Source organism: Mustela nigripes, chromosome 3, assembly GCF_022355385.1.
Source record: "Mustela nigripes isolate SB6536 chromosome 3, MUSNIG.SB6536, whole genome shotgun sequence".
In the NCBI taxonomy this organism is placed as follows: domain Eukaryota; kingdom Metazoa; phylum Chordata; class Mammalia; order Carnivora; family Mustelidae; genus Mustela; species Mustela nigripes.
In genome coordinates this window covers 144,983,913-145,005,258 of record NC_081559.1, presented here as the reverse complement: position 1 = coordinate 145,005,258, position 21,346 = coordinate 144,983,913, and the positions used below count along the sequence as shown (strand labels likewise).

Sequence of the window (21,346 nt, the reverse complement as noted above, 5' to 3'; positions counted from 1 at the left end):
TAAAATAAACATTTAATATGATAGTTGCCCCTTCAATACTCTGGGGTTTATCAAACAAACCTGACATGTGTACTGTCCCCATATTCAGCAGGGAGCTCCAGCCTTGGCAAAGGCATGCATTACTCAAAGTCATAAAGGACTGCTTTTTCCAGAAAAACAGTTGAAGATTATACAGTGGAGCTCCCTTCTCTGTGAGAAATGAGATAAAGTGTAGGAGGCTAATAGATAAATCTGTACAATCAGAGACTAGCCTAAGGGCTTTTTCGGCTCCCTGCTCAACAGCCAATTGCAGACACTATCAACATTGCCTTCTTTTCTGAGGGCTCTGGGAATGTGTTTTCATACCTGATCACTCTACCTTTCATACAGTTGGCCCCTTAGACAGCATCCAGCAGACCATGAATTCATTTTGTGGTTTCTAGTGATTTGAAACCAAGAATACTGAATCTTGTTGTACAACCACAAACGCAAGGGGTTCTCAATTTATTATCCATCTAGATTCCCAGCACTTAAAAAACAGTGAGTTATTGCAATTGCTTTTCTTATAAGTGCGATGTGATGTTCTTGCAAGTTATATTACAGACAGCCCTATAAGGCTCATTAACCAATGTGTCCCTAACTCAACTGTAGAATTCAAACCAGTCACCTACCTTGAAAAAATATGACAAGAAGGCTAACTTCAGAGGCTGCATGTGCAAATCCTAATGCGCAAAGCGTTCTGAGAGGGGAGCCTGGGTGGCTCAATGGGTTAAAGCCTCTGCCTTCGGCTAAGGTCATGATCCCAGGGTCCTGGGATCGAGCCCCGAATCGGGCTCTCTGTTCCCCAGAGAGTCTGCTTCCTCCTCTCTCTCTGCCTGCCTCTCTGCCTACTTGTGATCTCTGTCTGTCAAATAAAGAAATAAAATCTTTAAAAAAACAAAACAGAAAAAAAAAGGGGGTTCTGAGATCCATCTTCTATGACTAGGGGAAGGAACATTAAAGAGTTGGGAACTTTGGGGAGAGTGAGAACTACAGTAAATTCTTTTTTTTTTTTTCCAAGATTTTATTTGTTTATTTAAGAGAGAGTGTGAGAAAGAACTTGAGAGCTAGGTGAGGGGCAGACAGAAAAGCAGACTACCTGTTGAGCAGGGAGCCCAATGTGGGGCTCCATCCCAGAACCCTGGGATCGTGACCTGAGCCAAAGGCAGAGGCTTAACTGACTGATCCACCCAGGTGCCCCATGGGTCAAATTCTTAGGTGGTTATAAGAGTTAAATAGGGGCTCCTACTTGGATAGAGATAAAAGCTAAAGAGCCTTCAGAGCCCAGGTTTGTATGACAATTTCAGGTAATTTTCTAATGCTCAGGCCTATTCCCTAATTTCCCCTTTTCTTTTATTCTATGGTCTTCACTTCTTGGGACTTGGCAAAAAACCTTGCTGTTACTCAAAACATAGGCACTTTCAGACAAGAAGGAAGAAAAGAAGTACTTCAGGTAGAGGCTAAGTGGAAATTTTTGTGCCATCTACAGTTAAAAAAACAGACAAAAATTGGTACAACCACACTTTAAAGGACTGGCAGTATTTATCAAAGTTGAACATATACTTTCTTATGACCTCATAATTCCACTTCTAGGTATACACCCAACAAAAACACACACATATTTCCAAAAGAATGTACTAGAATGCTCATGAAAGCTCTATTAATAATTAAAGATTAGAAACTGTGCAAACATTACTAAAGAGTAGAATAGATTTAAAAATTGTGATATATTCATATGATGGCATACCCTACAGCAACAAGAACAAAGGACATGCAACAATATGGGTGAATCTCAGAAAGATAATGTTGAGTGAAAGCAACCACACACAAAAGGTCACATACAGCATACTACCATTTACATTAGATGCGAAACCAGTAGAACAGATAGACACTCTCCAATGGGAGTTAGAATGACTGGAAGGGGGCCCAAGGGAATATCCTGATATTTCTTGGTCTGGGTACTAGTTACATGAATGGTTTAGTTTAAAAATATTCCTCACACTGTACACTTAAGACATGTGCACTTTTCTGTATGTAAATTATACCTCACTAAACAAATTTATATATGTGTGTACTTTGTTTTGGTTTGGTTTTACAACTAATAGCCAAAAAGTATGACTTTATACTGTCGATTGGTATGACACTTCCAGGGAAGTGAATCTCCTCTTGCCTCTGAGTGACTAGCACTTTGTCTCTTGATCTCTTAACTCTCCCTGATTTTCAGTCTCATCATTCAGGTAAAGAGTCAGTTGCCTTGACTCTTGATTCCTGAACAATTCCCACATCTCTGCCTTCCTCTCCAACTGTAGCTGTATCTTCACCACCACCTCTCCCGCCATATTGATATGTTGCCCCAAGAGTGATGGGGACATCTGTCAGCTCAAGTGCAGATACATCCACTAGGGGACCTGTGTCCTCCATGCTCTGTCTTCCATTCTGAATCCACACATTTAGTGCTAACACCTGCCCGCACAGCCCCTTAGCAACTGCTTCTCTGGCTGGCACCCCCAGGGACTGGCCTACCTTTGCCTGTCACAGCTATTCCAGGCCCCTGGGGAAGAGATCAAAGCCTCATTACTCCGTCTCCATCCTTGCAGAAGGCTAATAAAGCCAAATAATTACAAATTCTGTATCCACTCTCATGTGGCCCACAGCTCAGCATTCAGCATTTATAAATGTGCTGATCTATTATCAGATACTAAGCTGGTCCCTCTCAGTATAAAGAGAAATATCACAATAAATTCAATGAGCTCCCATGAGAACTGCCCAAATAAAAAAGCTTTTTGTTTCTATTTAGACTGCACAATACCCGGTTTGATAAACTAGCTGAGCTAAGCAGCGGCTGAACAACTAGCTTTAGCCTCATGGAAGCCCGAATTTGGCTTATGATGAATATGAAATAGGATACAACTTAATTCCTAGAGAGTTCTGAGTCCTCCCCAGCCCAAAAGGTATTGTTTTCTGGGGGTGGGGGAGAGGGGTCAGGAACAAAACAATTTGTACCATCTATACCACTCCCTCACTGTTTATCATTTATGTAAAGAAACAGAAATGTGTTCCAGATGGAAGCAAGGGTGCTCAGGATTTTGAAATAGTTAAAAATGAACCAGCCCAGTAAGTTTATGCAAGTAGAAATGGGTCTAAAAATACCTCCAATGGGCATCCAGTTTTGTAAACTCCCTTCGTCCCTTTTCCAGCAGGGAGAGGTCAGGTCTTGCCTGGCAACTGATTTAGTCAATGGATAATAGTGAGAGGTGGACGACAGAGAGTTGGAAATTAGGAAATCACTTAAGTTTCTTAAATTTAGACTTCATTTTGCTTTTATTACCTTTATTTAAAGGTTAAATTATACTAGGAATTTAATTTCAACAAACAATTAACTATAAATATGTGTATAATAAACTGCCTATACTTACATACACAAAGGGGGAAAGACTCTAGAAAGGGGAGCTTTGCTTAGACATCAGTAACTGCTCACAAAGGTAGCTGCCAATAGGGAACTACCTAAGGATAACCAGATCAATAGTCTGCCCAAACTTAAATGACCCTTGCTTGATATTAAGTCAGTAAGGATAATTCTTTAATTTTCTACAGAAAGAAGACAAAAAATGTTTCCTTTGGGGACTGGTCAGAGGACAACAGGAGAGGTCCCCAGAAGAGGAGATTGTTGATGACATATATTGCTTCTAGTGCATTTTTCCCCCTGAAAATTAGTTGTTGGGACCCACCTGTTTCATCCCTGTTCACACCTCATAGAAGTGCTTTTCATTTGAAGATCTCAGTAGACTCAACTTGACCTTGGTCTTGAGGAACAGTTCTGATCTTGGGGATGCACGATTTCAGCACATCTAGGCCAATTCCACAAAGTCCTACATGATGTGCCCTCATCTGGCCCTCCCTTTGCCTCTCTGAACTCATCACCAACTACTTTCCCACTTGATTGCTTCCCTCAAGCCACACAAGCCTCCCTGCTTTCTAGAAAATTCCGGATCTACTCCAGCCTCTGAGTCTCAGAGCCTTTACACCTGCTATTCCTTCTGTGTCCTTCCCCTGGGCTACTTGTCTTTCAGATTTGAGGTGAATCATTCCATTAACATTTATTTTCTTTGTCTTTATCCAAATGCCACTTTATCTAAGTCTTCCCCAACCACCCTATTTAAAATCACAATCCTTCTAATGCTTACTATCCACACTTTTTGCTTTATTTTTCTTTAAAGTGTTTAACATCAGCTAGCATACTATATACTTTTCTTGCCTATTTTTATTCATCCCCTCTTTTTAGCTACATGAAAATAGGAATCTTTGCCTCTTTTTGCTTTATTCCTGGGACCTAGTAGTATACATGTCACAGAAAAAGTAACTCAATAATCAATTGTTGAATGAATTTACAATTTAGTTATGCAGGTGTTTTGCGTTATTGCCTAGACCTGGATCTTGTTTTGGCAACTTGGGCAACTTTTTAATATCAGCACCTCTAGGACTAGTCCTGTTTTCATAGGACTTAGGTCCTAACTCTGAGCCCTTACCTAGGTTTGTTTTCCATTGTCTCCTAACAGACTTTTCCCTAATACCATCTGCCTAAATTTCTGAGCACTTCTTTTCCTGGACTTCCCCATCATTACATTATAGCATTCTTGTTTATAGCATCATTGTTACCTGGTCTTCATTCAGCCAACAAATCATTTTTCAGTGGCTTCTATATTGACTGAAAATTATACAACATTCTAGGGACATAAAGATAAAGAGGACACAACCCTCAGATATCTGGGTGCTCTTATTGCTTTGATACCTGGCATTGCCTTTTAGCTTAGATCTTTAGTTCTTTCTGAACAGCTCTGTTCATCTTTAAAGATGAGGGTCCAATTTCAGGTGCAAATTTGTATGGCCCACCCTGCTGTAACTCACAAGCCATACCTCATGGAGTCTGAAATTAGAGGCCAGCCCTGTATAATGTAAACTAAAAAAAAAAAAAAAAAAAAAGAAAACCAAAAAAACATAACACCAAGAACCCTATGTTATTGATTTTCTACTTACTGATTTCCCCCCCTGCTTACCTTCAGAAATGCTGGCCACTTTTTTTTTTTTTTTTTTTTTTTTTTAAAACAGATTCAAAATACTTTTCTTAGCAAGGCACTCATTCCTTCCTTTTCTCCTTCAGGACATTCTTTACTTAGCAACCTAGGCAACATCGAGCTTGTTCAAACAGCCAGGGGTTTAATTCTGATACATCTGAAACTTTCCCTTTGGCTTATAAGTAGAAAAACTTGTACCTTCTTAGACCTCCCTGTTTTGTTTGTACAAGTTGCTGCCCTGATGGTTTTGATATTCATCAGGTATTTTAATTACTGAAAGTGATTATTTCTACAAAGAGCTTCACTTAGAGAAGCATCACGAAATATATTCCATGAGAATGCAGCAGTTGCTCTGAAAAACAAAGTCTAATCCAGTGGGAAGCCCATCAGATAACTGTCCAAACCCATTCTTTATCTGGTTGTTGCTAAAGCTATTACTGTCTTTGAGTTCATGAGTTCCCTACAGCCAAACACATTAACTGAATGCAAATATCAGCACCCTCTCTTTGTTCATTTCTCCTAGGAAGAGTGTTGGAAGGGAAAATGCCATGTATTTCAACATTACCTGCAAGCCAGACGAATGCATTTCTTGGTCCAGTGATTAATTTTTGAAACACAGCTTTCATTTGTTCTCCAGTATTACCATGCCAAGCTCTATTCACAGACCCAGAAGAAACATGTTCAGGATTTTTTTAATCTTTCAGTCCGCCCTATGCCCATTATACATGGCTATTTTTTTTTTTTTTTTTTTGCAACTACACTAGCCAAGAATTAGCTTTATTCTACTGCAGATCCCAATTGAACGGGCTGTATTATAAATAGCTATTTTCCTTAGTCTAAGAAGTGGAGTGGCCACAGGGAAGGCTAAGGAAAGCTAGTTAGAGCAGAGGTGCTCACTCAAGTCCTGGCCGCCAGCTTCTCAGGTCAAGATAGACTGAGTGCATTCCCATGTATTCTGAAATTTCAGCCACAGCCCCCCACCTCCAAATCCTTAAAATGGCATGGTTCTTTTATAATTGTAACCTAATGAGTATTCCCTAGAGAAGTTTTACTATTTCTGGACCTCAGAGAATTCACAATTTCCATCATCTAAAAACAGTGAGAGAATGAATTTAATCATTTGAAGGCCCAAGCAATAGACTCCAATTCCTTATTTCTTTCCTCTGGATGGTTCCCCGAATGATGTTTCCTCTCTGGAATCTTCAAATTTTTCCTCTCTGACAATTAGTTTTCCTAGCTAATTTTCTCTGTAGTCTTAATAAAACCTTCTCAGACATAGCTACCTTATTGGGCTTTTGACAGATCTTTCTTTCCTTCCATTACTAAAATTTTCATTGAATAGTCAAAACACTCAACACCTTCATTCCTCACCTCATAGCTGTTTCTTAACTCCCATTAATTTGAATTCCACATCACCAATTAACTATACTTTCCAAAGTTACCCATTTAAAACTTTCTAATTACCAGACTCGTGCTATTAAGTCTTCAGGCTTCTTCAACATTTGACACTTGATTTTCCCTCTTTTTTTTGAAATTTCCTGTTTCCATTACTGTGTACTATTGTTTTTTGTTTTTTTGGTTTTTTTTCCTGACAGTTTCTTCTTTATTCTTTCATTCATTTTCCTTTCTCTATTAACTCTTAAATGGAGACATTCTCCCAAGATTTCATCTTTAGTCTCCTTGCCTATTTATCTGCTAATTCTACCTTGGTGACCTCATCAAAGAGTTCAACTGTCACCTCTAGAGCAAATCTTTTTTTTTTTTTTTAGATTTTATTTATTTATTTATTTATTAGAGAGAGAGCGCGAGCGAACACATGCACAAGAGAGATAAAAAGTGGGGAGGGCAGGGGGCAGAAGGAGAGGGAAAAGGAGGCTCCCCACTGAGCCAGAAGTCCAATGATACAGGGCTGGACCCTAGGACCCTGAGTCAAAGGCAGATGCTTAGTGGACTGAGCTACCCAGGCATCCCTAAAGCCAATCACTCTTGACTTTGTCTGTTACACGACATTTCTTCTGAGATCTGACCCACATTCCAATTGCTTATTGTTCGTCATCATGAAACTCTCAAAGCTGGCACCATCAATAAACCTAAACTGTACTCATTTTCCCAACTGTTTCTACTTTTCCATTTGCTGTCTTGATAAATGTCCCTTGACTAAGCACATCACTCCATAGAGAAACTTTTTTTTTTAAGAGTTTTATTTATTCATGTGACAGAGAGAGACACAGTGAAAGAGGGGACATAAGCAGGGGGAGTGGGAGAGAGAGAAGCAGGCTTCCTGCTGAGCAGGGATCCCGATGTGGGGCTCAATCCCAGGACCGTGGGATCATGACCTGAGCTGAAGGCAGATGCTTAATGACTGAGCCACCCAGCTGCCCCTCCATAGAGAAACTTTTAAGTGAGAGAGTTATTTTATTTTTGTGCTTCAATTAGTAGCTGAATTTTGTTAATCCTAGCTCCACACCATGACCTGTAACTATCCTGTCCAACCAATCCTATCAACTGGCTTCTCATTCAGGCCCTCCTCTCCTCCCTCAAACACATTTGAAATATCTACCAAACAAGGCACCGTTGTTCCAGCTTCTCCATTGTTCATCCATTCACTCACATTGAGTCCAGAAGTACGATTCTCTGACAAAAATCCTAAATGGCTCCCTCTACTGGATGGAATTCAAATTCTGGTCACCATTCAAAGCTTTATTCACATAGAGCCTGTCCTCTAACCACACTTTTCACATATGGTTCCCAAATGCATTATCAAGCATTCTCTTTGCCTAGAGTATTCTCTCCACTCTCCCACTTTCTCTGGGGGACTCCTACTTACGCGTCCAGGTCTAGCTCAAAATTTAAATCCTTTTCATATTATTTCCTGTGTCTTCCACTACCACCTCAAGAGCAGAGGCCATTGTTCCTCATCTGTATTCCCACAGCTCATTATATGCCATGAAGACGTTTAATACTGAGGCTTCATCTTATTCAGGGCCTAAGTCAATGCTTGTCATGCAGCAGGTGCTCCCTGAAATGAGCCATTTGCAAATATATATTGAGTGCTCACCATCTAGTGGGCACTATTTTTTTAAAATATTTTATTTATTTATTTGACAGACAGAGATCACAAGTAGGCAGAGAGAAGAAGGGAAGCAGGCTCCCTGCTGAGCAGAGAGCCCAATGCGGGGCTCAATCCCAGGACCCTGAGATCATGTCCTGAGCCAAAGGCAGAGGCTTAACCTACTAAGCCACCCAGGTGTCCCCACTGGGCACTATTTTATTTTATTTTTATTTTTTATTTTTTAAAAAATATTTTATTTATTCATTGGACAGACAGAGATCACAAGTAGGCAGAGAAGCAGGCAGAGAGAGGAGGAAGCAGGCTCCCTGCTGAGCAGAGAGCCCAATGTGGGCCTCAATCCCAGGATCCTGGTATCATGACCTGAGCCGAAGGCAGAAGCTTAACCCATTGAACCACCCAGATGCCCCACTGGGCACTACGTTAAATGTTGACAATACAATGGTGAAAAAGTAGTCACAATCCTCACCTTCACTGGGCTTATGGCTTAGGGAGAATTATAATAGACAACCATTCTAAAGAAACAAGTATCTCTTCAGCTTCATGGCGATTTCTCTGCCTTATATAATCTTTATTAACCCAAGAGAGTAACTTCTTACATATGAAGTTTCTAGTTTCCTGAACTACTAATTCATACATAGTTATCTGTTAATAAGTTTAGATATCAGAAGGAAAAAATAATATTATAGGGATCTGGTACCTAAAGCTTACTTTTTTTTTTTTTTTTTAAGCAAAAGAGGTGACTAAAGAAGGGGTAGAGAAACACAGTAAGTGTGTAAATATTAAGGTGAATGTATGTGTGCGAGTGTCTTTTTCTGAGGCATTTGGGAGGATGTCAGTGGAAGGGAAAAGATGAATATGTTAGGAGAGGCTAGAAAGGCATGGTGCTGAGTAGCCATTTCGGCCACAATCTGCTGTTACATCTTTTGGCATCTCTCCTGATGGTCCCAGAAATCACAGGTTTTGTGTCCAATATCCTGCAACATCACAGAGTTTTCCAGCAGCTGGCTGGATTCCTCTAGGCACTGGTTAGGTCTGCAACTGCTTTGTTAGGCAAGCTGAACAAAATACGGCCACTCAGTTCTATGGAAAACGAGGACAGCATTAATTAATTTAGAAAAAGGGAGGAGTGAGGCCCTCTTAGTGGTATACTGAATTCACTGTAATTGAGGATTAAAATTTCCATAGGATTTTCCTTTCTATACCAGATACATTATAAATTGCTTGGTACTCATAATCTTCATAACATATGTTCTTTAATTTAAACAAGTCATTTACTCTTACCTCCTGTCTCACCTAGAAACATCCCAATGTTATTATTAAATCCATATCACTGCAAAGTCTAAGATAAATCATGTGGGCAGATGGTGGTTTATACATGCCAAATTATAATCAGGTTTAGATCATACCAAATAGCCTGCTGACATTCCCAGGCATGGAAGGAAGGCTCAAGCAGCAGCACTCAGAGAATCTTTCTCTCATACATACTAGAAGGTTCTCAGAATGCGGTGAGAACACAGTGTTTGCTCCTGATGATCATTGTGAGAACTCTGAATTGAGAACCAGCCAGAATGGCTTTTCCTCCCCTGTCCTGGTCCCTGTGGTCCCTTCCATTTGGCCAGATCTCTTCCTAGCATAACAAATTGTGTTGGTTACATTTCCCAACTAACCTCCCAGTTAGGTCTCATCCAAGAAATCCAAATACTAGGTCCTCTGTCATCCTTCCCACTCCATTTCATCCCACAGCTGAATTTTCTTTGCTGTAGATACAGCTTCTCTGAACACAAGCGATCAGAAAGAGTGAGTGTGGTATGGAGACGAAATGGAGGATAAGTGTGGGTACAAAAATAAGAATGTCTCCAAGTGAGATCATATAGGAAATAAGAAAAGTGAGTTCAAATGGGAAAAAGATGAGGGTTTATATTATTTGAGTTTGTTGAATATGCCAGGTACTGCACTAAACATTTTATGTCTATTGCCTCATGGAATTCTCAAACTCCCTGCCTTTGAAGTTGGTGCTATTATTATTCTCACTGTACAGCTATGGAAAGAGATTCAGAGAAGTCAAAGAATTCACTCGAGGATACATGGCTAGTAAGTGAAGCAGTGGAGACTTGAATCTGCCTCTAGATGATGCCAAATGTTGGTTCACAGTTTTGAGTATTGTTCTTACTAATTCCAGAATCTGTGACATTTCAGGAAGTGCACAAGCAAATGCAAGAATTTCTTAGATGCTTGTATAATATCTATGAGCCCCAGAATGAAGTCCTAATATAAGAGAATGTTCTTATCAAAAGCTTTATTCAAAGGAACCTCTCACTGCAGTGATTCACCATCCAGGTTGACGTCACATTTCTGTTTTTAGCAGTCTGGGGGTGGGGTGCTATACAGCAGAGGGGCTACACCACATCTTTACTGCACTCTGCACCTCTTTTCTGGGCTCGCCTGAGTCTGGAGGAGGCCAGTCTATATGATATGACTCAGATGGTACCCCCATCCACTTAAGTCTTTTAATGATGTATTGTGTAGAAAGTGATCCCATCACACATGGCTACGTCATGGTCTATGAGGAGGTTGTGTTGTGAGGAAATTATTCCTCCAGTAGAGTCCAAAGCCTCCGACAAGAAATTTCTAAATAAACTAGAACAGCCCATTTTAAGTCTACCCTTTATTGAACACTTATTATGTGTCAAATGTGCTAAGAACTTTACATTTTGTTGCATTCTCATTAAATCCCTAAGACCTATGTTTTATTGTCCTCATTTTTAAGATAAGAAAATTAAGCCTTGAGGAGGTTAAATAATTTGTGTCAGAGTCTTACAACTATAGGTGTCAGAACCTAGACAGATGTCTACCTCTGTATCTGTAAAGTTTGCCCTCTTTTCCTGGACACCACCTCTCACTCAATGCATGCTCTGAGAGAATTTCATGAATAGGAGAGAAAAGGGACACTTCATAAAAAGCCACCAATTCGACATGTTACAAGTATGCATGTGGGGGTATGTGGCACATGTGAGAGTTATTTATTGTATGTGTCAAAATGATTAAAAAAATGACTAAAAACATCTGGCTTTTTTGAGGCAAAACAAGAGACTAAGAAATATAATTTGCCTTTGGTTCCATCACATTTGGAAAGCAATTCACCTCTGTTCTCCAATTTACAACTGGGGGGACATCTGACATCTATCTTCTTTATAGGAATGTTTTAAGAGAAACTAAGAAATGGAAAAATCATAGATATTTCTCGGTTGATAGGTTAATCTATCAGTATCCAGTCATGTTAAAGAGTTTATATTCTCAGAAATAAATTGCTTCTTCCAAGAAGAAGTATAACATGACCAAGTTAACATTTGGGAGCAGGGGAAGGGGAGACATTGGCAGAAAAAGGTAGAATGGATTGAAAGGAGTGAACCTTCTTTAAGTGTGTTGAGGTGACAGCAAGGGTGTCGGAAGCACGGGAGGCCGGCTGTGTGTCGAGTGAGGGAAGATAGTGGAAATGTATGGGAGAACAGAAGCATCTGGACCAGGGAGGCAGGTGGAGGATGCTCCATGAGCTCACTGCTTTCTCACGACCAGAAATGTCAGAACAGAGCAATTCTTCCCAATTCCAAGCAGGGGACTTAAGATTTAATGGTAATATGAAATGGGTGTGTATCAGCACTCCTCTTTGTAGCAAATATGTAACAGCTGATTTAGAAAACATTTTTTTCAAGTCCTTTCTATCTCTAAGAAAAAAAAATCTTTCTAATGTTTTAGGTAATATCTGGAATGAAGAGCATTCCTTATGGGCACATGCTTAGCTATGCAGCGAGCTGGTTACCAGGAAGATACGCATGCAAATCTTCTCAGGTTATTATTTTCTTCTTTCTCTTGGTAGAAATCAGATGAGGATTTAAAAGCTGGTTATAAATTGTAGTTAACTGTGTAGCCTTGTCCCAGTGACTTAAATTCACCGAGTCATGGTTTCTTCATTTGTGAAACTGGAATCATGATGATAATAACCTGAAAGGGATCTTGTCAGCATTAAATAAGTATAATCCATGTACAATCAGTGTTCATATTTTATCATTTAACACATTTTAGCTGTATGGGTGCCTGTTATTGTGTGTTGAAGGATAAAATCTTCTGTAAAAGAATATGAAGGTCAAAAGAGAGATAGCCCCATACAAGTATGTTTACTGTTTTTGCTATTTCCTCAATATTTACTTATTTATAGTAAAAGGTATAGGAAGACTAAGTGACTAGCATCCAATTATTCAATTCTCTGGTATGGATTTTAGAAGGAAGTGTGAATCTCTTGAATTAGAACTTTTAAGGAATAATAATATAATATAATAACATGCATCAGTACCAAATCAGTGCTTGAATAAAACAACATGAAATGAAGAACAAAGTTTAGAAAATAGATCTTAAATACCTAGGGCAATACTGATGAGCACTATTTTTTTATGTTATATATGCCAACCCTGTAGCCCTCTCAACAAGAATATTCTACTTTATTGGGCATGTAAATTCTTTTATTCTAATTTATTATATGTTACAACAGAATCACTACCTCCTTTATTAGTCCTCTTAACAGATCAAGGAACTGAAAGTCAGATGAGTCACACTGTATCACATAGGAGCCCCACAGGGCCAACAGAGCTTGTGGTGGGGTCAAGCACTTGGGCCACAGTCTTTCCATGGGGACTTTAGCAATATCGTCATCACCCCTCTGGGCTGCACACACAGCAGTGTCTTCTCCCACATCTAAACTTTCCACTGCGACCACATCTCGCTCCTTTTTCCTGACTGCAGTGTTACTACAAAGAACACATATAGAAACTTTGGATTGTGTTGTGAACTCATATTAAGAAATATCTGCCCCAGCATGCACACGCACGTGCACACACTCACACTGGCACAAGTCTATGCAACCGTATTCGTACATTTCTAGGATCCCAGCACCCACTCCTTCTACAAACCATTATTATTACCAGAAAGAAACCAGTGCCTTTCTTGGACCCTGTCTTTCTCCCCTGCTCTGCCCTACACCTTAGTTTTGCCTCCAGCATTTTAAAAAGCAACATTTATAATCTTTGAACACTACCTCAAAAACTAATGATGTACTATATATTGACTAACTGAACATTTAAAAAAAAAAGGCAACACTTACATGTCAATCCATGACCTAAATCGAAGTCCTGGGAGTGGTCCGGGTAGACTCTTTCCCCACTCTTACCCTGAATCCCATCATCAACTGAGTATTATCCCATCAACGAAGCCTGTTTGTTGTATTTTTTTTTTTTCCTAAGAGGTTTTGAATCCGTTTCCTTCTTAGGACTGCATTTGTGGAGACCAAAATCATTTCTTGTCCCAATAACTGGGACCACATCCTAATTGGTCTGCCTGTTTCCCATCTTCTACTCCTCAAGGCTATCTCTTCATGCTGTTAGAATATAGTCTAGAAAGCCATGTTACTTCCATATGAAAATTCTTGAATGACTCTCATAGTCTGTGGCAACATTTCTTGAGCATGCTTGATCTTTCTCTTGGTAGAACATAAAACATTTGAATTATGTGTCCCAACTCTAGAATCTCCAGAGTAATTCATATGATCAGAGAAGTCTAGGAAAATGTTCACAATTAAATATTGCCAAATAATGCCTAAATGCACCTTGTAGGGCATGCAGAATTCTCCAATACCTCGTTCCTACTTACGTCTTCAGTGTTGTCCTGCTATTTCCTGTCTTAAACACCCTCTCCAAACACATTTTCTTACTTTCCATCCCACAATTACCCAGCACTTAGTGCTAAGTCCAATTCTCTCCTCTGTGCTCATGTTGTGCTCAGAACATTCTTGGGTCACTGCACTGATTCAGTTAGAGTCAATTATCACTTGCCCTGACAGACAAGAGTTCAAATCCCTGTTGCTCATTGACAGTCATGCTATTTCTGTCCTTGTTTCTTGTCTCTAGATGCATCCAACAGAAACTGGCACCAGTGAACTTACCAGAGGGCTGATTCATTGAAAGGACAGGACAGCTCACAGAACTGACAGAAAGGTGAGAGAATTAGGAAACAGGCAAGAATCAAGGAAGGCTGGACAGCCAAGGTCACTCCCGGGAACTATCTTCTTACCCACTCTGATATCTGCTGTTGAACACATGGTGTTGCCAGAGTGGGATTCCTGATATGCCTGCTCTGCTCACAGAAAATTTCACAGCTGACCTTGTGCTTATATTATTGTCTCAAGTCCCAACCAGATGCATCTCTTTGTTTGACCTAAGTCATGTGCTCACATTCTAGCTCACTGGTTCTTTAAGTGTGATCTTCTTTAATCCCTACCTGAAAAATATCAATAACACAGGGTACTTGCTAGAAATGCAAGTTCTTAAACCCAAGAGGTAGGGCCTGGCAATCTACTTCCTTGTGGAAAAAAGCTTTCTCTGTGATCCTGATGCATGTAGGCTAAGGTTTGGTAACTGCCGTCGTCACTACAACAGGGCAGGAGGAAACAATGTTTGGCTTCTTCACATCAAGAGTGGGACCAAAGCCCCCCTGCTGGGGATTAGCAAAAGAGGAGAAGGATGTCCAGATGTTGAATAGAGAACACACAAAAGAAAGGAAGGATGATTGAATATTAAAGAAACAAATCCACCCAACAAAAAGAATCATGTGCCTATAGTACCTTTTTTTTTTTTTTTTTTTTTTTTTTAACAATCCTCAATTTCAGGGGCGCCTGGGTGGCTCAGTGGGTTAACACCTCTGCCTTCTGCTCAGGTCATGATCTCAGGGTCCTGGGATCCAGCCCCACACCCCCACACTGGGCTCTCTGCTCAGCAGGGAGCCTGTTTCCCCCCTCTCTCTGCCTGCCTCTCTGCCTACTTGTGATCTCTGTCTGTCAAATAAATAAATAAAATCTTAAAAAAAAATCCTCAATTTCAAGAAGGCTAAAGATGTACCTGATATCCAAAAGATAAATATGAGAAAATTCAAACTCAAAGATACCCAGCCCAATGTCACTGCATTCCATATTTTATTACCTCTCCTGACAACAGCAAATACCTGATGTCCACTCCAATTTCAACAACAGGAACATGCCCTCACAGCTTAAGATCAGATATGAAAGTCATTTTTATTTTTGCAGTTTTAATATCATCTATTGATGAAAGTTTTGTCTACAGCTCGAATGACTAAAGGGTACTGCTTTTCCTGACAGCTCTTTCTGTGAACGTTGTAAGAGTAACCATGAAAATACTTGACTTTGACTGAGCAGATACTTCAAAACACCCATTGGTCCCATTCAGCCTTATCAGCCTCCAAAAAAAACATTATTTACACAACTCTTTTCACTTTGTCTTACAATAAAGCATCTTTCTACTTGAAAAATAGTAATATTATTACTGGTTTTATTATTAAAAAAATATTTAGGGACACCTGAGTGGCTTGGTTGGTTAAGGATCTGCCTTGGCTCAGGTCATGATCTTAGGGTCCTGGGATTGAGTCTTGCATTGGGCTCTCTGTTCAGTGGGGAGTCTGCTTATCCCCCTCCCTCTGCCTGCTGCTCCCCCTGCTTGTGCTCTCTTCTCTCTCTCTCTGATAAATAAATAAATAAATAAATAAAATCTTTTATAAAGAATTAAAAAAATATATATCTATTGAGTGCTACTAGATGATATTTACTGAATGCTTGCCACAGGCCGGGCACCATTTTGAGTTCTTTACATGTCCTAAGTTATTTACTATTATAATCCCAGCAATTAGGTACTAATGTTATCCCTATTTTCATATAAGGCAATTAAGAAAAAGTGGGAGTAAGTGATTTTGACAAAGTCACACAGCTAGTAAGTGATGGAGCTGAGATTTTATTCAAGGCAGTTGGCTTTACCCTAGACCCCTTAACCATAATGTGATCAACTACCCCAGTGTTTGGGGGACTGAGAGGCCTCATGGAATGTAGGGTTCTCAACATTAAAACTATTATGGTCCCAGGAACACCAAGATGATTGATCACACTAAAACTGCCACAATGTTCTGCAAAATAAGTTTATGTCTTTCCCCCCTTGAACAGCATGATATGTCAGGCTGATGGCTGATACTTGTAGATCCAAACAGTGGACCCACATAGCTGGATAGAACATACGAGTCTCGGATGTCTCTGGTCCACTATCATCATTCCAGAATGTCCATCATGTAGGGACATCACTTAGTATCTCCTTTCAGAAGACAAAACCCACTCTGAAGAACTTTGCTGTTCTGGAGATATCCCTGGACTTTGCCAAATATTCCACTACACACTAGGGCAAGAGATTCCAAGAATCAATACCAGATTCCAAGAATTCCAAGAATTCAATCCAAATTGTTCCAGTGTTTTCCTTCAGAAACACACAGAACTCTTTCACAAGAAAAATCACTGGTGAGTTTCAGGTTTATAAATTGGGAGTTATAAAGAGATAACAGAACAAGAACCTGGAGAGAGGGATATCAGGGAAAGAAAGAGAGAAGAATTTAAAAATTTAGCAGTGAAGGAAGTTACTCAGCAGTTTATGACCCAGGAAGCCAGCATACACAGCGTTCCTCAGACTGCCTTTCACAGCTGCACAGAGAAGACTGATTGCACCAGGTGATTGGAAGTACCCAGCTGCTGATCAGGGTGGAGGCGGTAATTCTCACCGTTAAGCCTCAAGAAAGACTTTCAGCCTCCTGAAGTGAAATCCGGAGAATTTCCTTCCTGATTGTGACCCTTTTATCAACTGAGCTACCTAAATACTGAAATCTAAAACAGAGGATCCTTCACTAATCTTTTCTGTCCTCTCTCCTGTCTCCACAATCATCCTTTAATTATTTTCCTATTTCTTGTAGTAGTTACTTCTCTAAATGCTATTATCTCCAAATAATAGCCTTATGCAGTCAGTTCTAGATTTTCCAATTTTTGATATTTTCTATTGACATCTGATTCTGTTTATATATATATAATATATAATATATATTATCTATTGACATCTGACTCTATTGATATTATAGATATTATCTACTGACATATTGATATTGACACCATTTGCTGAAGAGACCGTCTTTTTCCCATTGCATATTCCTGCCTATTTTGTCAAAGATTAATTGACCGTATAATTATGGGTTTATTTCTGGGATCTCTATTCTTTTCCATTGATCTATGTTTCTATTTTGGGGCCAGTAGCATACTCTTTTGATTACTATAGCTTTATAGTATATGTTGGAATCTGGGATTATCATATTTCTAGTTTTCTTCTTCTTTTTCGAGATTGCTGTGGCTATTTGGGAGTCTTTTGTGTTTCCACACCAGTTATAGCATTATTTGTTTTAGTTCTGTGAAAAATGCTGCTGGTATTTTGATAGGGATTGCGTTGAATTTGTAGATTGCCTTGGGTAGTATGGACATTTTAACTATATTTGTTCTTACAATCCATGAGTAGGGGATATCTTTCCATTTGTTTGTGTCATCTTCAATTTCTTTCATCAATATAATTTTAGAGTTTTGGTATTTCATAGTACAAATCTTTCATCTCCTCGGTTACATTTATTCCTAAGCATTTTATTATTTTTGGCAAAATTAGAAATGGTATTGTTTTCTTAATTTATCTTTGTGCTATTCCATTGTTCGTATATAAAGTGCAATATATTTCTGTATATTGATTTTGTATCCTGTGACCTTACTGAATGCATTCAGTAAGTTCTAGTAAGTTCTTAAATTCAGTTCTAGTAGTTTTCTGGTGGAGCCTTTATGGTTTACTATATATAGTATCATGTTATCTTCAAATAGTGAAAGTTTTACTTCTTCCTTACCAATTTCAAAAGACCATCCTGAATTAGTCCTTAATGGCTTAAAATGAAACAATCATTTAATCTGCTCACAAATCTTTAATCTCGGCAGAACTTCATAAAGACAACTCGTGTCTTCTCCATGCAGTGTTATCTAGGACAGCTCACCTAAAGCTGAAGAGTCTCTCTCCAAATTGGCATACTCACTGGCAGTTTGGTGCTAGCTGTTGCTTCCTGTCTGCTGGGGGGCTTGTCCTTCCTCAAAATATGGTGGTTGGGTTCTCTGAGAAAGAGACAGGTAGTACAAACCACCATATTATCACAGCAACACTTCTGTTACACAGTCTGCTCTGTTTCTCATATAGGCTAGAGTCTGTAGGTCAGAAAATTACAGACATCAGATTCAAAGGAATGTGCACCTGTTCATGGGGGGAATACTCGATAATTCTGGGGCCATGTTTTGAAACTACAAATGTGGCAATGTTTGAATTAGCATTTTTCTTATTATGAGTGCTGATGAGTATCTTTTCACAAATCTAAATGTTGTTTATATTGCCTATTTTGAACTTTGTTCATCCCCTCCCTGGTCTATTTTTTTTTTCTTATTTATTTCAAGGATGTTTTTATGTAAAAGGAAGGCGAGCCTTTCCTTTGTAATGTGAGTTACAAGTAATTTTTCCCAGTTTATCACTTGTCTTTAATATTTGTTTATAATATTTTACCTCATGCAGAAGTTATTTTTTAATGTGGCTGGATTTTATATTCTTCTTTTATGGTTTATGGATTTGAGTCTGTAATTAGATCTCCCTTCTTTATAGGAGTTTACTCAAGTTTTTATATTGCATTTTTATTGTTTTATTTTTTACATTTAAATACTATTCATTTGGAATAATTTGTCTTAGTATATGCTTGAGGTATGTTCATTTTTCAAAATCAACCGGATAGGGGCACCTGGGGTGCTCAGCCAGTTAAACATCTGCCTTCAACTCAGGTCATGATCCCAGGGTCCTGGTGAAGCCCTGAGTCTGTCTCCCTGCTCAGCAAGGAGTCTGATTCTCCCTCTGCCCCTACCACTGCTCCCGCTCACTCTTTCTCTCTGCCTCTCAATGCCTTTTAATGTCAAAACCTCTCATTTCTTTTTACTTTCTTAAAAGCTCAGTGGTTGATGTTTTAGCCCACTGTAATGCGACAGTGAACATTATTTAATTTTTCTTGATGTCAATGGAATGCTTCTTGAGTTTTCTCATAAAATATGCTGCCAGCTCAGTGTTTTTTGGGGGGCGATTATTAATAATGATCATATGCTGTTTCCCCTTGAATCTATCAAATGATGACTTAACAGTTTATAATATTGAATATTATATTTGTTTCATAAAATGTACTTAGGGACTTTTTTCCCCTATGATCTAAAACCATTTAAATAACATTGAATTACATGCTCTCTAAAGGTTTTGTGGAATTCCCCTGGGAAAACATTAGAAGGAACAGAAGCAACTTTGTATGTTTTCTATTTCTTCATTGGAAATCTGTCTGCTAATTTTTTTTTAATCTTTTTGATGAATTGTGGTATATTTTTCAGAATTTATTTAGGGTTTCAAAATTATTTGTATAAAAACTTTAATGATTCTTTTAATTTTATCTTGCTCTGTGAATTACCTTAACATTTGTGGCCTGAGAAATTTTATAAACTCACTTCCATGACCTGAAAGGTTAAATTATTCCTATTTTTATTTCCAGTTCTTGAAGGAAAATTTTCCATTAAAATATTATTCTCCTGGGCTTTATTTAATTCTTGCCACCACACTCTGCATAATAGATTTATCTGGATAATAATTCTATCCTCTTATGAATATTAAAGTCTACTTTAACTGGATTTAAGTGAAATTCTTTCCTAGAAAGGCATCTTGATGATTATATACTGAGTATTTTAACTGTTCAAATAAGGTCACAAGCTCCTCATAATCTCTCCTTAAGAGGGCATGAAACATAGCTCATGTTATAAACAATATTTTTAAGGACTTTATTTAAGAAATTTTAAAGGATTTTACTGAACTTGAAAGACTACCAATAAAAGTTCATGAATTCAACCAACTTACAAGTCATCTGCTTGAATGGAAGGTCTTAGTCCATTAACTAAATAGCCCACGAAACTTGGGATTTCATATTAATCACTTAGATCTATAGTTTCCAGTGTTCACATATTTCAATAAACATTATTTTTCTACTAAACTTACATTTCTTAGGGGACAATCATCATATTTACTTGGAATATTTCTTTTCATTTACAGAGGAAGAGAGATCTGTCTCCCTACTTTAAGAACACAGAGTCAGAAAGATTTACTCTTTCTTCCCGTCTTTTAACATGTGGCTGCTTGTTTTTAAAAATGTAGTGAAGGGGTGCCTGGGTGGCTCAGTGGGTTAAAGCCTCTGCCTTCAGCTCAGATCATGATCCCAGTGTCCTGGCATCGAGCCCCACATCAGGCTCTATGCTCGGTGGGGAGCCTGCTTCCTCCTCTCTCTCTCTCTGCCTGCTTCTCCGCCTACTTGTCATCTCTGTCAAATAAATAAATAAAAATCTTTTTAAAAAATTAAAAAAAAATGTAGTCAATCAGTGCTCCATTCAGCAGCACATATACTAACACTGGGATGATACAGTGAAGATTAGCATGGCCCTTGCACAAGGATGACTCCCCCAAAAATGTAGCAGTTGAGAAAATGGAGGCACTGAGAGGCTTACCATTTTTCCCTGCTACACACAGCTATTGATGGCTGAGCTGAGCCTGGGTTTCTCAACTTCCTCCTTCTTAGATCTTACAGTTTAGTGGTGGAGACTGATAGGTGAGGCAAATACAAAGAAGTGGTAATGAAAACCTGAGCAGGGCCTGGAAGGCTAAGCAAACTTTGCAGGAGAATGAAGGGCTTCCCACCAGAGGCGACCACCAGAGCAAAGACCCAAGGGGCAGAGTACCCAGAAGCAATGTCCCAGGACTCAATCCAGAAGTTGGAGAGCATTGTGCTAAGTAAAATAAGCCAGCACAGAAACACAAGCACTGCATGATCTCACTTCTATGTGCAGTCTAATGTAGTCAAATTCAGGGAAGCAGACAGTAGAATGGCTGTTGCCAGGAGTGAAAGAAATGAGGAGGTATTGGTCAGAGGGTACAAAGTTTCAGTTATGCAAGATGAAAGAGTACTGGAGATACAACATACAGCATAGTGACCATAGTTAACAATACTATATAATACACTTGAAATTTGCTAAGAAGGTAGATCTTGAATTAAATCACACCCCCTCCCCCTACGCACAAAATGGTTACTATGTAGAGGTGATGGATAGGTTATTTAGCTTGATTGTGGTGATCTTTTCACAATGCATACTTGATATCAAGGCATTGAGAGACATCTG

The 21,346-nt window shown here is 39.0% G+C and overlaps 1 non-coding gene across 1 annotated transcript; it reads left to right on the top strand.

Moving 5' to 3' along the window:
• Window positions 1-20,551: 20,551 nt before the first annotated feature.
• On the top strand, window positions 20,552-20,658 carry LOC132014745 (U6 spliceosomal RNA). Its single transcript, XR_009403394.1, has one exon. It is a non-coding gene; the product is annotated as a U6 spliceosomal RNA (small nuclear RNA).
• Window positions 20,659-21,346: the final 688 nt, after the last annotated feature.